This window comes from Mustela lutreola, chromosome 9, assembly GCF_030435805.1.
Source record: "Mustela lutreola isolate mMusLut2 chromosome 9, mMusLut2.pri, whole genome shotgun sequence".
NCBI lineage: Eukaryota > Metazoa > Chordata > Mammalia > Carnivora > Mustelidae > Mustela > Mustela lutreola.
Genome location: NC_081298.1, coordinates 25882966 through 25896406, shown reverse-complemented (window position 1 = coordinate 25896406; position 13441 = coordinate 25882966). Strand labels below are relative to the sequence as shown.

At 45.9% G+C, this 13441-nt stretch overlaps 1 protein-coding gene across 1 annotated transcript in view; it reads left to right on the top strand.

Annotated features, from left to right (window-relative positions):
* Positions 1–433: 433 nt before the first annotated feature.
* The window catches only part of KIF3B (kinesin family member 3B), a 44063-nt gene continuing 31055 nt past the window's right edge, over positions 434–13441 (top strand). The window contains exon 1 of the mRNA XM_059133574.1: positions 434–570. The gene's annotated coding sequence lies outside the window, so the exon portion shown is untranslated. The remainder of the gene's footprint in view (positions 571–13441) is intronic.

Below are 13441 nucleotides of genomic sequence, written 5' to 3'. Positions count from 1 at the left end.
GACTGAGTGGATGAGGGGGTGAAGGAGAGAGAAGAGGCAGGAATAATCCCTAAATGTTTTCGGCTTGAGTGACTGACCCTAAATGAGAGCAATCTCAGTAGCAGTTCAGGGCTTAAGTCAGATAATGAACGTGAAAGCGCTTTCGGAAAGGTCAAACGGCGGCGGCTGAAATCCTGTGGCGCGACCAAGGCAGTGAGTTCCATTTTACAGATGGGGAAACTGAGGCACGGTAGTCTGGCAGATGGAGGCATTCCACGACGCGCTCGCCTCACACCTCTTGGTTGAGTGAAAGGACCCAGGCGCGTTGGGAACCTACTAAGCGCCAGTACTGTGCCCGGCCTGGCTCCGCTCCGCCGGTTTCCCTGTTCGCCGCTCGTGTTCCAATAAAGTTATTGAAATTGACACTGGTTGCTAAGGAAGTGGGTCGCTGAGCCGGGTTGCTAAGGAAGTGAGCGGCTGCCTTCTCTCCCCATCCGGGGCAGCGGGGAATGGCTGAGCCCGGGGTTTGCCGCCGCCCCCGCCGCCGCGGCCGCCGCCGCCGCCGCCGCCAGCTGTCGGCTCGCGCCGCAGGTGAGTCCGGGAGGGGCCCGGGCTGCCGCGGGGCAGGCCCATCCTGCCGGCCGCCCGCCGTCTGCCCGGGGGCCCGCGCCGCAGCCGCCGCCTGGCTCTGCTGCTTCACGAGCGGGAGCATCCTCTGCCCTGCCTCCCGGGCATCCTCCGGCTGTCTGGGCGGCCTCGCCCCTCCTCCTTCGGGCGGAGGTGCGGCCCGACCCTCAGGCTCGGCCGCGAGGGGTTGGGGTCCACCCGGCGGGGTCTGCGGCCGTGGTCAGGGACCCAGCTCTGGAGAGAGGCGGGGAAGCGAGAGCCTGGGGTCTGAACCTCGCCGCTGCCCCGGCTCACTGTGTGACCTTGGGCAAGTCCCTTCCCCTGTCAGGCTTCGGTCGACCGTTCAGGGATCTCCGAACACTTGCTGCTCAGAGTGGTTAAGATGATGAGGTGTGTACGTTGAAAATGTCCTGAATGGGGAGAGGGAGAATTCTTAGGGCACCCTGACATGAGGACCAAGAGTCCGGTTTCAAGTCGAGAGTGTCTGAGTAGGAGACTGCACCTCCATTTAGTAATTGTGTGGCCTTGTCTTGGGCAAGTTAATCTCTGAGCCGCCTTTTCTGTATCTGTAAAATGAGTTAATGAACCACGGAGGGAAGCCCGTGAAACAGGGTATGTTAGGTAGTTTGGCGCATCGTAAGTGTCCTGCAAGCTTATTAGGAGGCATGTGGGGAGGTTTGGGCGAGGCTTCCTGGAGATGACTTTGAGGTGGGTGGGATTGAAGTGTGCAGAGCACGGGCTCTTATGTGTATTCCTCCGCTTTTGACATCCCACTGCCCCCGGTTTTTCTTCTCCATGCTGGTCCGAGCAGGGAAGGCGAGGCGGCCCTGCGCAAGTAGCCCTGGTCGTGGAGACCGTGAGTTCAAGTTCTTGTAGATGACTGAGCTTATGGTCTCATTTTCAAAATACTTGGGCTTTGTTAATCCTTCAGGAGCAAAAGGGTGTGTCCTTTCTTTCTTTCTTTCTTTCTTTTTTTTTTTTTTTTTAATGTCTCTTGGAAGGTGCTTAAAGCTTAATCGCTATTTGTAAATGTATAATTAAGAAGCACTTCTCAGGTACATTATCTCATTTAATCTTCACATAGACTTGGACAGGTATATGTGATGTTATCCCCATTTCACAGACGAGGAGACTGAGGCTCAGAAAAGTGAATGACTTGCCTAAGAATCTTATCCTTATAAAGTGGTGGTAAATCCATGTAAGTCCCATATTTTCTCCCCTGTATCCTGATGTCTCTGCTTTCTCAACAACAGCTGTTACAAAGCCAGCAGGTATTCTCTGTTTCTTCTAACTGCTATGGCTAGAGCCCCCCCCCCCCCGCAGTGGCAAGGAAATAAGGTCTTATATAAAGCTTCATTCAAATAGATATCATCCAAAGTGTGGACCTCAAAAAAGAGCTGGCATGTTTAAAAGGGGGCTTCTCTGTCCCTCAGTCCCCTCCTCTTTAAAATGAAAGAAGAGGGCTAGATGACATCAGAAGGGCCCTTCAGTGATGTTGTGCAATTCTAATGGCAAGCTAGTGGTTTAACAACATGGAATCTGGTGTCTGGGTTCAAAGCTTGGCTCTGCCGCCTCCAGGCTGCGTGTCACTGATCAACAAACTTCATCTCTGTGCTGCGCCTTCCTCATCTGTAAAATGGGGTTAATAATAGCATCCACCATGTATGGCTGTTGTGAGGATTCATTTAAGCTTAATACATGTAATACAGGTAAAGTGATCCCAGGGTCCTGGGATCGCCCTGCATCTGGCTCCCTGCTCAGCGGCATGTTTGATATATGTTAGCCATTATTATTTGGGCTTAACATAGCACCTATACTCTTTATTCTATTTACGGTTAGTGAGTGAATAAAGTATGTGCTCACAGCACGAGGGTTGTCCACCTCAGGAGATCGCTGTAAGCTTGAAAAAGTGGCTGTCACAGTATAACGTAAATGTTAGTGTTAGTACAGGGTGGCTCTAGGAACCTGCAACCCCATGCCAGAATGGGTTGAGAAGAAAGATGAAAGCTGATGGTAGGATGTCAGGTGGTAGCCCAGCTCCCAGTTCAGTAAATGTGTACTAAACCCCTCTGTGCTGAGCACAACAGAGGATGTGGAAATCGGTCCTGATGCCCTATACTTCAAGGGCCCCAGAACTTAGTTTGCATATCACTGGCTTTGGAAATGATCTGACTTTTTTTTTTTAAGAATTTATGTATTTATTTGACAAAGAGAGCAAATGAGGGAACACAGCAGAGGGAGCAGGAGAGGGAAAGGGAGAAGCAGGCTTCCTGCTGAGCAGGGAGCCAGATGCAGGGCGATCCCAGGACCCTGGGATCATGATCTGAGCCAAAGGCAGACGCTTAATGACTGAGCCACCCGGGCGCCCTATGATCTGGCTTCTTTAAATGAATTCCTATCTTGTGTTTACTGCTACTGCAGAGTAAAGCTTCTGGTCCACAAGTCTTCTTTTGTGTCCCTAGGCTTCTGTTGGGTGCCTCGGTCCCTGAGAAAGAACCTTCTCTTGCGCTGGTTGATAATACAATGCTCTCTGTATGGTGCCTACTGGTTTACAAAAGTGTTTAAGTGTGCCTTCACTCATTTGGTATTATTAGTAGCCCTACAAGGAAGGTAAGGTGAAGATGTAAGATCCCCATCTTGCAGTCAAGGAACGTAAGATGAGAGAAACCATGCTGCTAGTAAGTGGCCTGTTTCACCTGGGAATTGGGTCTTCCAGCTCCAAGTTCAGTGCTCTTGCCCTATGCTGCCTCAGTTTTACTCACACCGCATTTGCAGAGCACCTCATATGTGTCCGGCCCCTGTTGCAGCCTGGCGATATGATGGTTCAGAGGTAGATGAGGTCTTTGCTTCCATGCAGTTTCCATTCCAGTGGCAGCAATGGAGAAATAAACCAATAAATGAACAAGGTAATTTGGATAGAAATAAGGACTGTGAAAACACTAAAACAGTGATGTCAGGAACAGTAGCTTCTTTTTTTTTTTTTTTTTAAAGATTTTATTTATTTGATAGAGAGAAATCACAAGTAGACGGAGAGGCAGACAGAGAGAGAGAGGGGAAGCAGGCTCCCTGCTGAGCAGAGAGCCCGACGCGGGACTCGACCCCAGGACCCTGAGATCATGACCTGAGCCGAAGGCAGCGGCTTAACCCACTGAGCCACCCAGGTGCCCCAGGAACAGTAGCTTCTTATGGGGATTGGGACGCTGCTACTTTATTTATTTATTTATTTATTTATTTTTTAAAAGATTTTATTTATTTGTCAGAGAGAGGGAGAGAGAGCAAGCACAGGCAGACAGAATGGCAGGCAGAGGCAGAGGGAGAAGCAGGCTCCCTGCCGAGCAAGGAGCCCGATGTGGGACTCGATCCCAGGACGCTGGGATCATGACCTGAGCCACCCAGGCGTCCCTACTTTATTTATTTTTAAAAAGATTTTATTTATTTACTTGACAGAGAGAAATAGCAAGAGAGGGAACACAAGCAGGGCGAGTGGGAGAGGGAGAAGCAGGCTTTCGGCTGAGCAGGGAACCCAGTGCAGGGCTCGATCTGAGGACCCTGGGATCATGACCAGAGCTGAAGGCAGATGCTGAACAACTGAGCCACGCAGGAGCCCCTTGACACTGCTACTTTAATTAGATGGTCAGAGAAGGCCTCTCTGTAAGGTGTTGACTTTTTTTCTTAATCAATTTTTTTAGTCCATTTATTTAATTTAGTGAGAGAGAGCGCACCTGCACGCCCAGGTGTAGTGGGGAGTGGCAGAGGGAGAGAGAATTCCCAAGCCGCCTCCCCTCTGAGCAGGGAGCCTGATGTGAGGCTTGATCCCAGAACCTGAGATCATGACCTGAGCCCAAATCAAGAGTCGGATGCTTAAGTGACTGAGCCACCCGGGTGCCCCTAAGGTGGTAACACTTTTGCTGAGATTTGCAGCCAGAAGGGGCCAGCCAATTTGGAAATGTAGAAGGAACAGCTAGGGTAAAGGCTCTGAGGGAACAAGTTTGGTAAGTTCTGGGAACTGAAAAAAGGCTCCAAGCGGCTGCAGCAGGTGAGCTGGAGGTAGAGGAGGAGAGGGGAAAGGTGAGCCGAGGAGAGGCCTCAGGTCTTATAGGGCTTATAGGCTAGAGTAAGTGATTGTGATTTGATTTTAAAAGCATGGGAAGCCATTGAAGGCTTTAAGAAGGGGAGTGACAATAGTCTATTTTTTTTTTAAGGTTTTTATTTATTTCAAAGAGAACGTGAGCAGGAGGGAGGGGCAAAGGGAGAAACAGACTCCCTGTTAAGCAGGGAGCCCTATGTGACTCTATCTTAAGGACCCTGGGATCATGACCTTAGCCTATGGTAGACACTTAATTGACTAAGCCACCCAGTCGCCCCTGTTTTTTGTTTTTTGTTTTTTTTTAAATCATTTTGACCTCTTTGTGGCCAATGAATTTTAAGGAGGTAAGCATGGCAGCCAGAAGGGTAGTTAGGAGGCCAGTAGAGAGGTGATGGTGGCCTGCTAGAGGGGTATCACTGGAGATGGGTACAGGAGCATGAATTGGGAGGTGTTTTGGGGGCAGGAGCAGCAGGATGGTGGTTGGGAGAAGAGCCGTAAGAATCCATGATGACCGCTGGGTTTTTGGCCCAAGCAGTTAGGTAGATGATGGTGGTGCCATCTGCCTCTAAAATGATCAAAGAACTTTTGGTAAGGTCCCCTGTGAGGAAGAATGATCGCTGGCTTGCGCTGAACCTGCTTATAGTCATACCTTATAGTCCTGGGGGAGGAGAGCCCAGCTCATACTGCAGGACAGCCGGATGCGTCTCACAGAAGCCCCCACCATGGACATCCGCAAGCCCTGCTCTTCTTGCATGCTGGCTCTTGGCCAGTTTGTGGAGTGGCAGGCGTGGGCTTTGCCAGGGCAGTGCCCATCTGTCTCATGCTGTTGCCATTGCTGTCCTGACTCGAGATCTTGGCTGATGAAGCCTGGAAGGAGGCCGGCCAGCTTGGGGAGAGAGAATGGAATGGCTGGAGAAGCTCACCATCAGTGCCTCACATGGCCACAGTTTCCTTGCCAAAGTGGTTCTTTCCTTGGCCATCAAATGACATTTCTAAAGTTTCAGAGCTTTTGATTTGGGGATCCCTTGAAAAGCTGTTGTGTCCTGCCAGAATTCCTAGAGGATCCTTGAATGGAGGATCTCTTCTGAGCAAGAGAATTTAAGCCTTTTTTTCATACATATTAATAATTGCTCTTGTAAATTTAGGCTTTGCAATGTTGTAAGTTCCACCCTGGGAATATTAAGACTGATAATCCCATCACCTCCACTTGTAGAGCAGTTCAGAATGCTCTTTCCTGTGCATTCTTATTTACTAATGCCCGCCAGTGGAGACCACATGGAATATGATCTACCCTCAGTTTACAGACGAGGCACTGAGATGCTAAGAGGTCATTTGTTTTTGTCAGTGTTAGGCACCTGTTAGGTGCTGGGTTAGGTAGATCCTTGCTTCTGAGAGTGTGTTTTACATGATGGAAGTACCCATGGCCCCTGAAAGCTTTTCAGATTTCTGGACCTAGCTAATTCACCAGGCTATATTTTACCAAAACCCCCAATGTGTCCTGCATGAGTTAAGAGTTTCAGGTGCACTCTTTTGGTAATAAGTGGCAAAACTAGGTCTTCCCCATGATAATTATAATAAAAGTAATAGGACTAGGCTACACTTATCCAGCCAAGCACTGTCATAAGTGCTTGACACAGATTGTCTCTTTTGGTCCTCAAGGCAGCCCTGAACATGGGTACTGATATGAATCTCACTTTCCAGAAGAAGAAAGTAGAGGCATACAAAAGTAAAATAACTTCCCCAGATCTTCTGAGTCCAAGTCCGTTGCTCCTTCTACCACTGAGTTTATTCATCTTTCAGGGGAACAGTATATCCTTGTTGTCTTGTCTGGAGCCCTTCTCTTCTCTTCGTGGGTAACCAATGTCAAATGCTGATGAAAAAGTGACTTCAGGGGCACCTGGGTGGCTCAGTTGTTAGGCGTCTGCCTTTGGCTCGAATCATGATCCCAGGGCCCTGGGATTGAGCCCCACGTGGGGCTCCCTGCTCAGTGGGAAGCCTGCTTCTCCCTCTCCCTCTGCCCCTGCTTCTGTTCCCTCTCTCACTGTGCCTCTGTCAAACAAATAAATAAAATCTTAAAAAAAAAAAAAAGTACCCTATTCATTTGAAGAAAAAAAAGTGTGACTTCAAAGAGTGTTCGAGGAAATCAGGGGAAAAACCCTTGAGCTTTGTTAACTGAACCTGGATATCAATCACTTGACCAATAGTCAGTAAACAGATTTCCAATTTATTTTTTTTTTTAAGATTTTATTTATTTATTTGACAGAGAGAGATCACAAGCAGGCAGAGAGGCAGGCAGAGAGAGAGGAGGAAGCAGGCTCCCTGCTGAGCAGAGAGCCCGATGCGGGGCTCGATCCCAGGACCCTGGGATCATGACCTGAGCCGAAGGCAGCGGCTTAACCCACCGAGCCACCCAGGCGCCCCCAGATTTCCAATTTATAAGATAAGCCACCTCTGACACTTCTTAGCAGTCCAACACTCAAGGCCAAAACAGCTGACGCAGGTGGGAACTGTGAGCTTGTATTGCTTGTACTGAGTCATTTGGCCCTACACTGTTTCTTGATGGTGGTGATAACATCTGTATGGGTGAGAAGAGGGCAGCCCAAGTCCTGTACCACCCGCTGACTGACCGCGAAGGCTTCAGTTTTGTGGCGCCTCAGTTTTCCCTCTCTGCCATGGGCTCATTATTTTCCTTTCCATATCTCCTGATCTCCCCAGAGTCTTAGAAAGATTTCTTGGTCAAGGTATGCAATCATGAGAAATTCTGGTGTGAAAAGGAGGTAGGATCTGAGGAGTTGGGGCAAGACTTTTAGTAGCGATTCTGCCACTTGCTGTGTGACCTGGGGCAAGTAACTCAACCTCTCTGGCCTTCAGGTTCTATATACACAAAACAAGGACCTGGGACAGCCTTCTAAGGCTCTTCCAGCCCTGCCTGGAAGACTGAGCGAGGAACTGAGTGGTATTTTCTTCTTCCTTGGTGACTTCATGCTGGGCTTTCACCCAGACCTTCCAGGGTGGGGCTTTTAGACCAGATTTCTTGGCAGCCAGAGATCAGTGATTGCAATCAGCTCATCTTATTAGCGTCACACATCTGCACTGCAGCTCGGGATGCTCATGTTTAAGGCTCAGTTAGTCATGGTGACACATTGTGTCTCCACACTTTGTCACACTGCAGGCACTGAGCTCTTCACACACAGGCAGATCTATCTTTAGTATGCTGATTTATTTAAATCAGAGTTTGCATTAGAGAGCACCCAGTGATAATTGTGGTGGGTGTGGTTTTATTTTTAAAGTTTTTGGCAGGGTATTTGTAGCATTTGCATTTTGTCATCTCTGAACACAGTGTATAAATGGAAGCCGGTCCAAGGGGACTAGAAACTGTAGTGATTATTGGGAGTAGAGACACGACCTGCTCTTACCTACTCTGGGGTCCTTCAGATCACCTTCAGCAGTGGTTCCAGGAACTGCTTTCTTTGGGGCTTCCGTGTGGGAATAAAGTAAATAGAAACTAAAAGCTTCTAGCACAGTCTCCAGCAGTAGAGTGGATTGCAGTAGTCATTACTTAACACATTTCAATAACCTAAGCAAAAAAACCTAGCTAGTAAATCACAAAAGATTCCATTCAGGTGAGATGAAGTATCAGTTCGGGTTACTTACAATAACTGCAAGAAGATAGCGCTTAGTTACTGGTTTTGCAAGATCTGCAGTAACGAATCAGATTCTAGCCTAAAATACATCATGTTTTTCCTTCCTTATTTCTTCAGTTGCCAGCATTTTATTTATTTATTTATTTTTATTATTTATTTATTAGAGAGAAAGCATGAGAGGAGAGAGGTCAGCGGGAAAAGCAGATTCCCTGCTGAGCAGGGAGTCCAACTCGGGACTCTATCCCTGGACTCCAGAATCATAACCCAAGCCAAAGGCAGTCGCTCAACCAACTGAGCCACCTAGGCGCCCTTGCTAGCATTTCTAATTAATTAATTAATTAATTTCCAGCATTTTTAAAATATAATTTTTCTTCCTCATTATAAAAATAAAGAATTTGTGCTGAGGAAAAATGAGGAAAGTCCTGAAAAGATTAAATAAGATTCACTTTGGGGGCCCCTGGCTGGCTCAGGCGGTGGAGCATGTGACTCTTAATCTCAGGGCTGTGAGTTTGAGCCCCATGTTGCGTATGGAGATCATGTAAAAATAAAATCTTAAAAAAACAAAAAAGACTTTCAAAGATTCACTTTAAATCCTACCACCCAGAACTAATCACTGTAACATTTTACTATCCAAAGGCAAATATATCCTAAATATATTTTTTTCTCTGGGATGTACTGTTGTTACTTGTTTCCCCTATTATTGTCTTTTAGGCTAGTTTCAATATTGAATATTATAAATAATGCTACAGAGAATATCTTGATGATTATCTTTGCATACACCTTTGTCTGCATTTCTGACAATTTCCTTAAACTAGATGATTTAATTGTTAAAAATTTTTAATTATAAAGGTAGCCTCCTTCAATAATGTTTTGAATAAGGCAGTGTCTAAATAAAGTTGCAAAAGCAGACATTATTACAATTTGGTGGGGAGGGATTACCAGTGAAAATGGTATCCTATGTCCATTTCAGCACACTTGTCTACTTACAAAGACACTTTCGGATAAATGTACTCAAATCGGACCTTTCATTTTTCCACTTGGAAATGTTCATTTAACATTTCGTAACCATGTTACCATGTTTATAGTAAACTCTCCCTAGCACTGGGCGTTTTTTCCCAACTTTTTATAATCACATATAGTGCTTTTTTTTTTTAAGATTTTATTTATTTATTTGACACAGAGAGATCACAAGTAGGCAGAGAGGCAGGCAGAGAGAGAGGAGGAAGCAGGCTCCCTGCTGAGCAGAGAGCCCAATGCGGGACTTGATCCCAGGACCCTGAGATCATGACCTGAGCCGAATGCAGTGGCTTAACCCACTGAGCCACCCAGGCGCCCCACGTATAGTGCTTTAATGGACATCTCTGCTTCTCTCTTAGCCGCATAAGAGAACAATTCTAAATAAATACTTTGAAGAAAGTTAGAACTTGAAAAAGTTCTAAAGGAGAAGTGTTCATTTTCCTTCTTAAAATTTTATTAGGCGCTTCTAAAATAATTTTTTTAAAACCTCAGCTTTATTGAAATATAATTCACATGCCATAAGGATCTTTTAATAATTTTTCTTAGCCTTCCTTGCTGTTTGTCCTTAATTACTTTTCTTTTTGATACAGAATTTCCAGTGTGTAAGACCCAGAAGGTGGTCCTATTTCAACCCTCCATTCCTTGAACAGGCTGTTGGTTGGTTGGTGACTAACCAGAAATGCTGTACATACATTGTCAGGTGTGGGCACTGTGTGAGCTGGGAGAGCGCGCATATTGTTGCGGTCCTAGGCAGTGAGCCATGACAGTACTGGTGGACTTTTGGAAAGGGTTTTAAAAAAAAGTATTTCCATTGTCACATTACTGAAATAAATCCTGTAACTTATAGGATATTCTGCTTCATCGACTTTGGGAACTGTTTACTCTAGAGGTGGCACATGTAGGCAGAGCTTCTCCAACATTAATGTACATACAGATCACCAGAAATTTTGATAAAATGGGATTCTGATTTTGGCAATCTAGAGGGAGTTAGATTCTGTAGAGTTAAACCAGAGTGGGACAAGAGAAGATTTTTGGTGGCACTCAAATACAACATCCTAAATTACATTGACTGGCATGATGAGCATGATTCCTTTTTTTTTTTTTTTTTTTAAAGATTTATTTATTTGAGGGATGCCTGGGTGGCTCGGTTGGTTAAGTGTCTGCCTTCAGTTGGGTCATGGTCCCGGGGTCCTGGGATTGAGTCCCACATTGGGCTCTCTGCTCAGGAAGGAGCCTGCTTCTCCCTCCCCCTATGTGCCTCTGCCAGCTTGTACTCTGTCACTCACGTTCTGTCTCTCAAATAAATAAATAAAATCTTTTTTTTTTTTTTTTTTTAAGAGAGATGTGGGGCAGCTGGATGGCTCAGTGGGTTAAAGCCTCTGCCATCAGTTCAGGTCATGATCCCAGGGTCCTGGGATCGAGCCCACATTGGGCTTTCTGCTCAGCAGGGAGCCTACTTCTACCTGTCTCTCTGCCTGCCTCTTTGCCTACTTGTGATCTCTGTCTGTCAAATAAATAAATAAAAATCTTTTAAAAAAAAAATTTAAAAAGAGAGAAGTTTATTTATTTGGGAAGAGGGAGGGCCCGAGGGAAAGGGAGAGAGAGAGAGAGACTCTAGGCAGACTCCACGCTCAGCATAAAGTGTGGAGCCGAAGCAGGGCGCAATGTCAGGACCCCAAGATCATGACCTGAGGCTGAACCAAGAGTCAGAGCCTAACCAATGGCACCCACCCAGGTGTTCCGAGCATTATTCCATTTTAAGCTCATTTGGTTATTCTTCTGTGTCTAGAAGAGTATTTGTTTGGTTCCTGTCTGTTTCTTAACACTTGCTAAGCTGGCTTTCCAACCCAGAGAGATCAGACCTCAGTCCTTAGGGAAGCTAAAGTGCTGGCTAGAACTGAGTAACATTGTTATGTGTCCTTGTATTTATTTTCATAGTTACCTTCTACTTACAGCATGTGATACTGATTTTCTAGCATGTTAGTGATACAAAGTTTCTTTTAAGAATAAATTTGGGTTAAAAGAAAGTAGATTAAAAAAAAAAGAAAGTAGATTTAAAGAAAAACCTTGAGTAAATAATAATACAGGTGGTGCCTGGAAATGGTAAAAAAAAAAAAAAAAATGTGAAGAGACAACCTGATGACTGATATCTCAGGCTGGTGTGGAAAAAAGGCCATGAACTTTGGAGCCAGGTAGACCTGGTTTCTAGGTATTTTGCCACTTATTAACTTGGTGTGCCAGGTTACTTCCCACTCCCCATCTCAGGACTTTTCTGTTCTAAATTGCGTCGGGGCGGAAGCCCCTCCTGCAGGTTAGGCCCTATAATGCTTGTCTCCTCAGATCCTCACACAGCTCCCCTGGCAGCAGGCCTGGTGTTGGTGGTCTTCCCACTTTACAGACAGCAGATAGGCTGGGAGGCCTGAGGGAACTCATGAGGAGCCCCAGAGCTGGGACAATGGGCATGGGTTTCAATCTCTGATGTGCCAGGATCTCTCCCTCCGTATTCCAGGTCACTTCCCTCTTCTTTTTTTTTTTTTTTTTTAAAGATTTGATTTATTTATTTGACAGAAGGAGATCACAAGTAGGCAGAGAGGCAGGCAGAGAGAGAGAGAGAGAGAGAGAGAGAGAGAGGGAAGCAGGCTTCCTGCGGAGCAGAGAGCCCGATGCGGGGCTTGATCCCAGGACCCTGAGATCATGACCCGAGCCGAAGGCAGCAGCCCAAACCACTGAGCCACCCAGGCGCCCCCACTTCCCTCTTCTAAATGTAGATTTTGCTGTGGCTCTCTGCCCACCTGGAAGGCAGTCTGATTAAAATGAGACGTCATTGAGGGGCTTCTGGGTGGTTCCATCAGTTAAGCATCGGACTCTTGATTTCAGCTCAGGTCATGATCTCCGGGTCCTGGTCTGCTTGAGATTTGCTCTCTCCCTCTCCTTCTGCCCCTCCCCCTGCTTGTGCACTGCACTCTCTCTCTCTCTCTCAAATAAAAACATTTTTAAAAAAATGAAAAGTCATTGAGCACACCCATATTCACTACAGCATTACTCAGAATACCCAGGAGGTGGAAGTAGTCCAGATGTCCATGGACAGATTAGTGGATTAAAAAATGTGGCATATATGTACAATAGGATATCATTTAGCCTTCCAAAAACAAGGTGATCTCGTCACATGATACAACATGAAGGTGCAGTGGTGGTTTACAGGGGCTGGGGAGAGGGGGAAACAGGGAGTTTTTGTTTAATAGGTATAGAGTTTCAGTTTGGCAAGATGAAAAAGTTCTAGAGATCTGTTACAAAACAATGTGGATGTAATTGACACCTACTGAACTGTACACTTAAAAATGGTTAAAAGGGTATATTTTATGTAAGTGTGGGGTTTTTTTACTACAATTAAAAATTTCTTTTTTTTAAAGATCTTATTTATTTATAAGATTTTATTTATTTGACACAGAGAGAGAGATCACAAGTAGGCAGAGAGGCAGGTAAGGGAGAGAGGGAAGCAGGCTCTCTGCTGAGCAGAGAGCCCTATGCAGGGCTCAATCCCAGGACCCCGAGACTATGACCTGAGCCAAAGGCAGAGGCTTAACTCACTGAGCCACACAGGCTCCCCTAAAGATTTTATTTGTTTATTTGACAGAGAGCACACAAGTAGGAGAAGCAGCAGGCAGAAGGAGAGGAAGAAGCAGGCCTCCCACTGAGTGGGGACTCTGATCCAGGGTCCATCCCAGGACACTGGGATCATGACCTGAGCCGAAGTTAGCTGCTTAACTGACTGAGCCAGGCAGGTACCCCCACAATTATAAATTTCTTAAAAGTAGAAAAAAGAGGAAAAAAAAAGAAAAGCAAAGCATTGGTCAGAAGGCATTTTTTTTTTCATTTTGGAAAATTCCAAGCATACATAAAAATAAAATAGTATAATGAGGCGTGAACCAATTACCCACCTCTAGCAGTTATCAGCACATAGCACTTCTGTTCTACCGATAACCTCCCATCCACCCCGCCCTACCCTAGTTTATTATGATCCCAGACAACACATAACTTTATCTGAAAACACTTTTGTGTGTATGACTAAAAGGAAGAACTTTCTTTA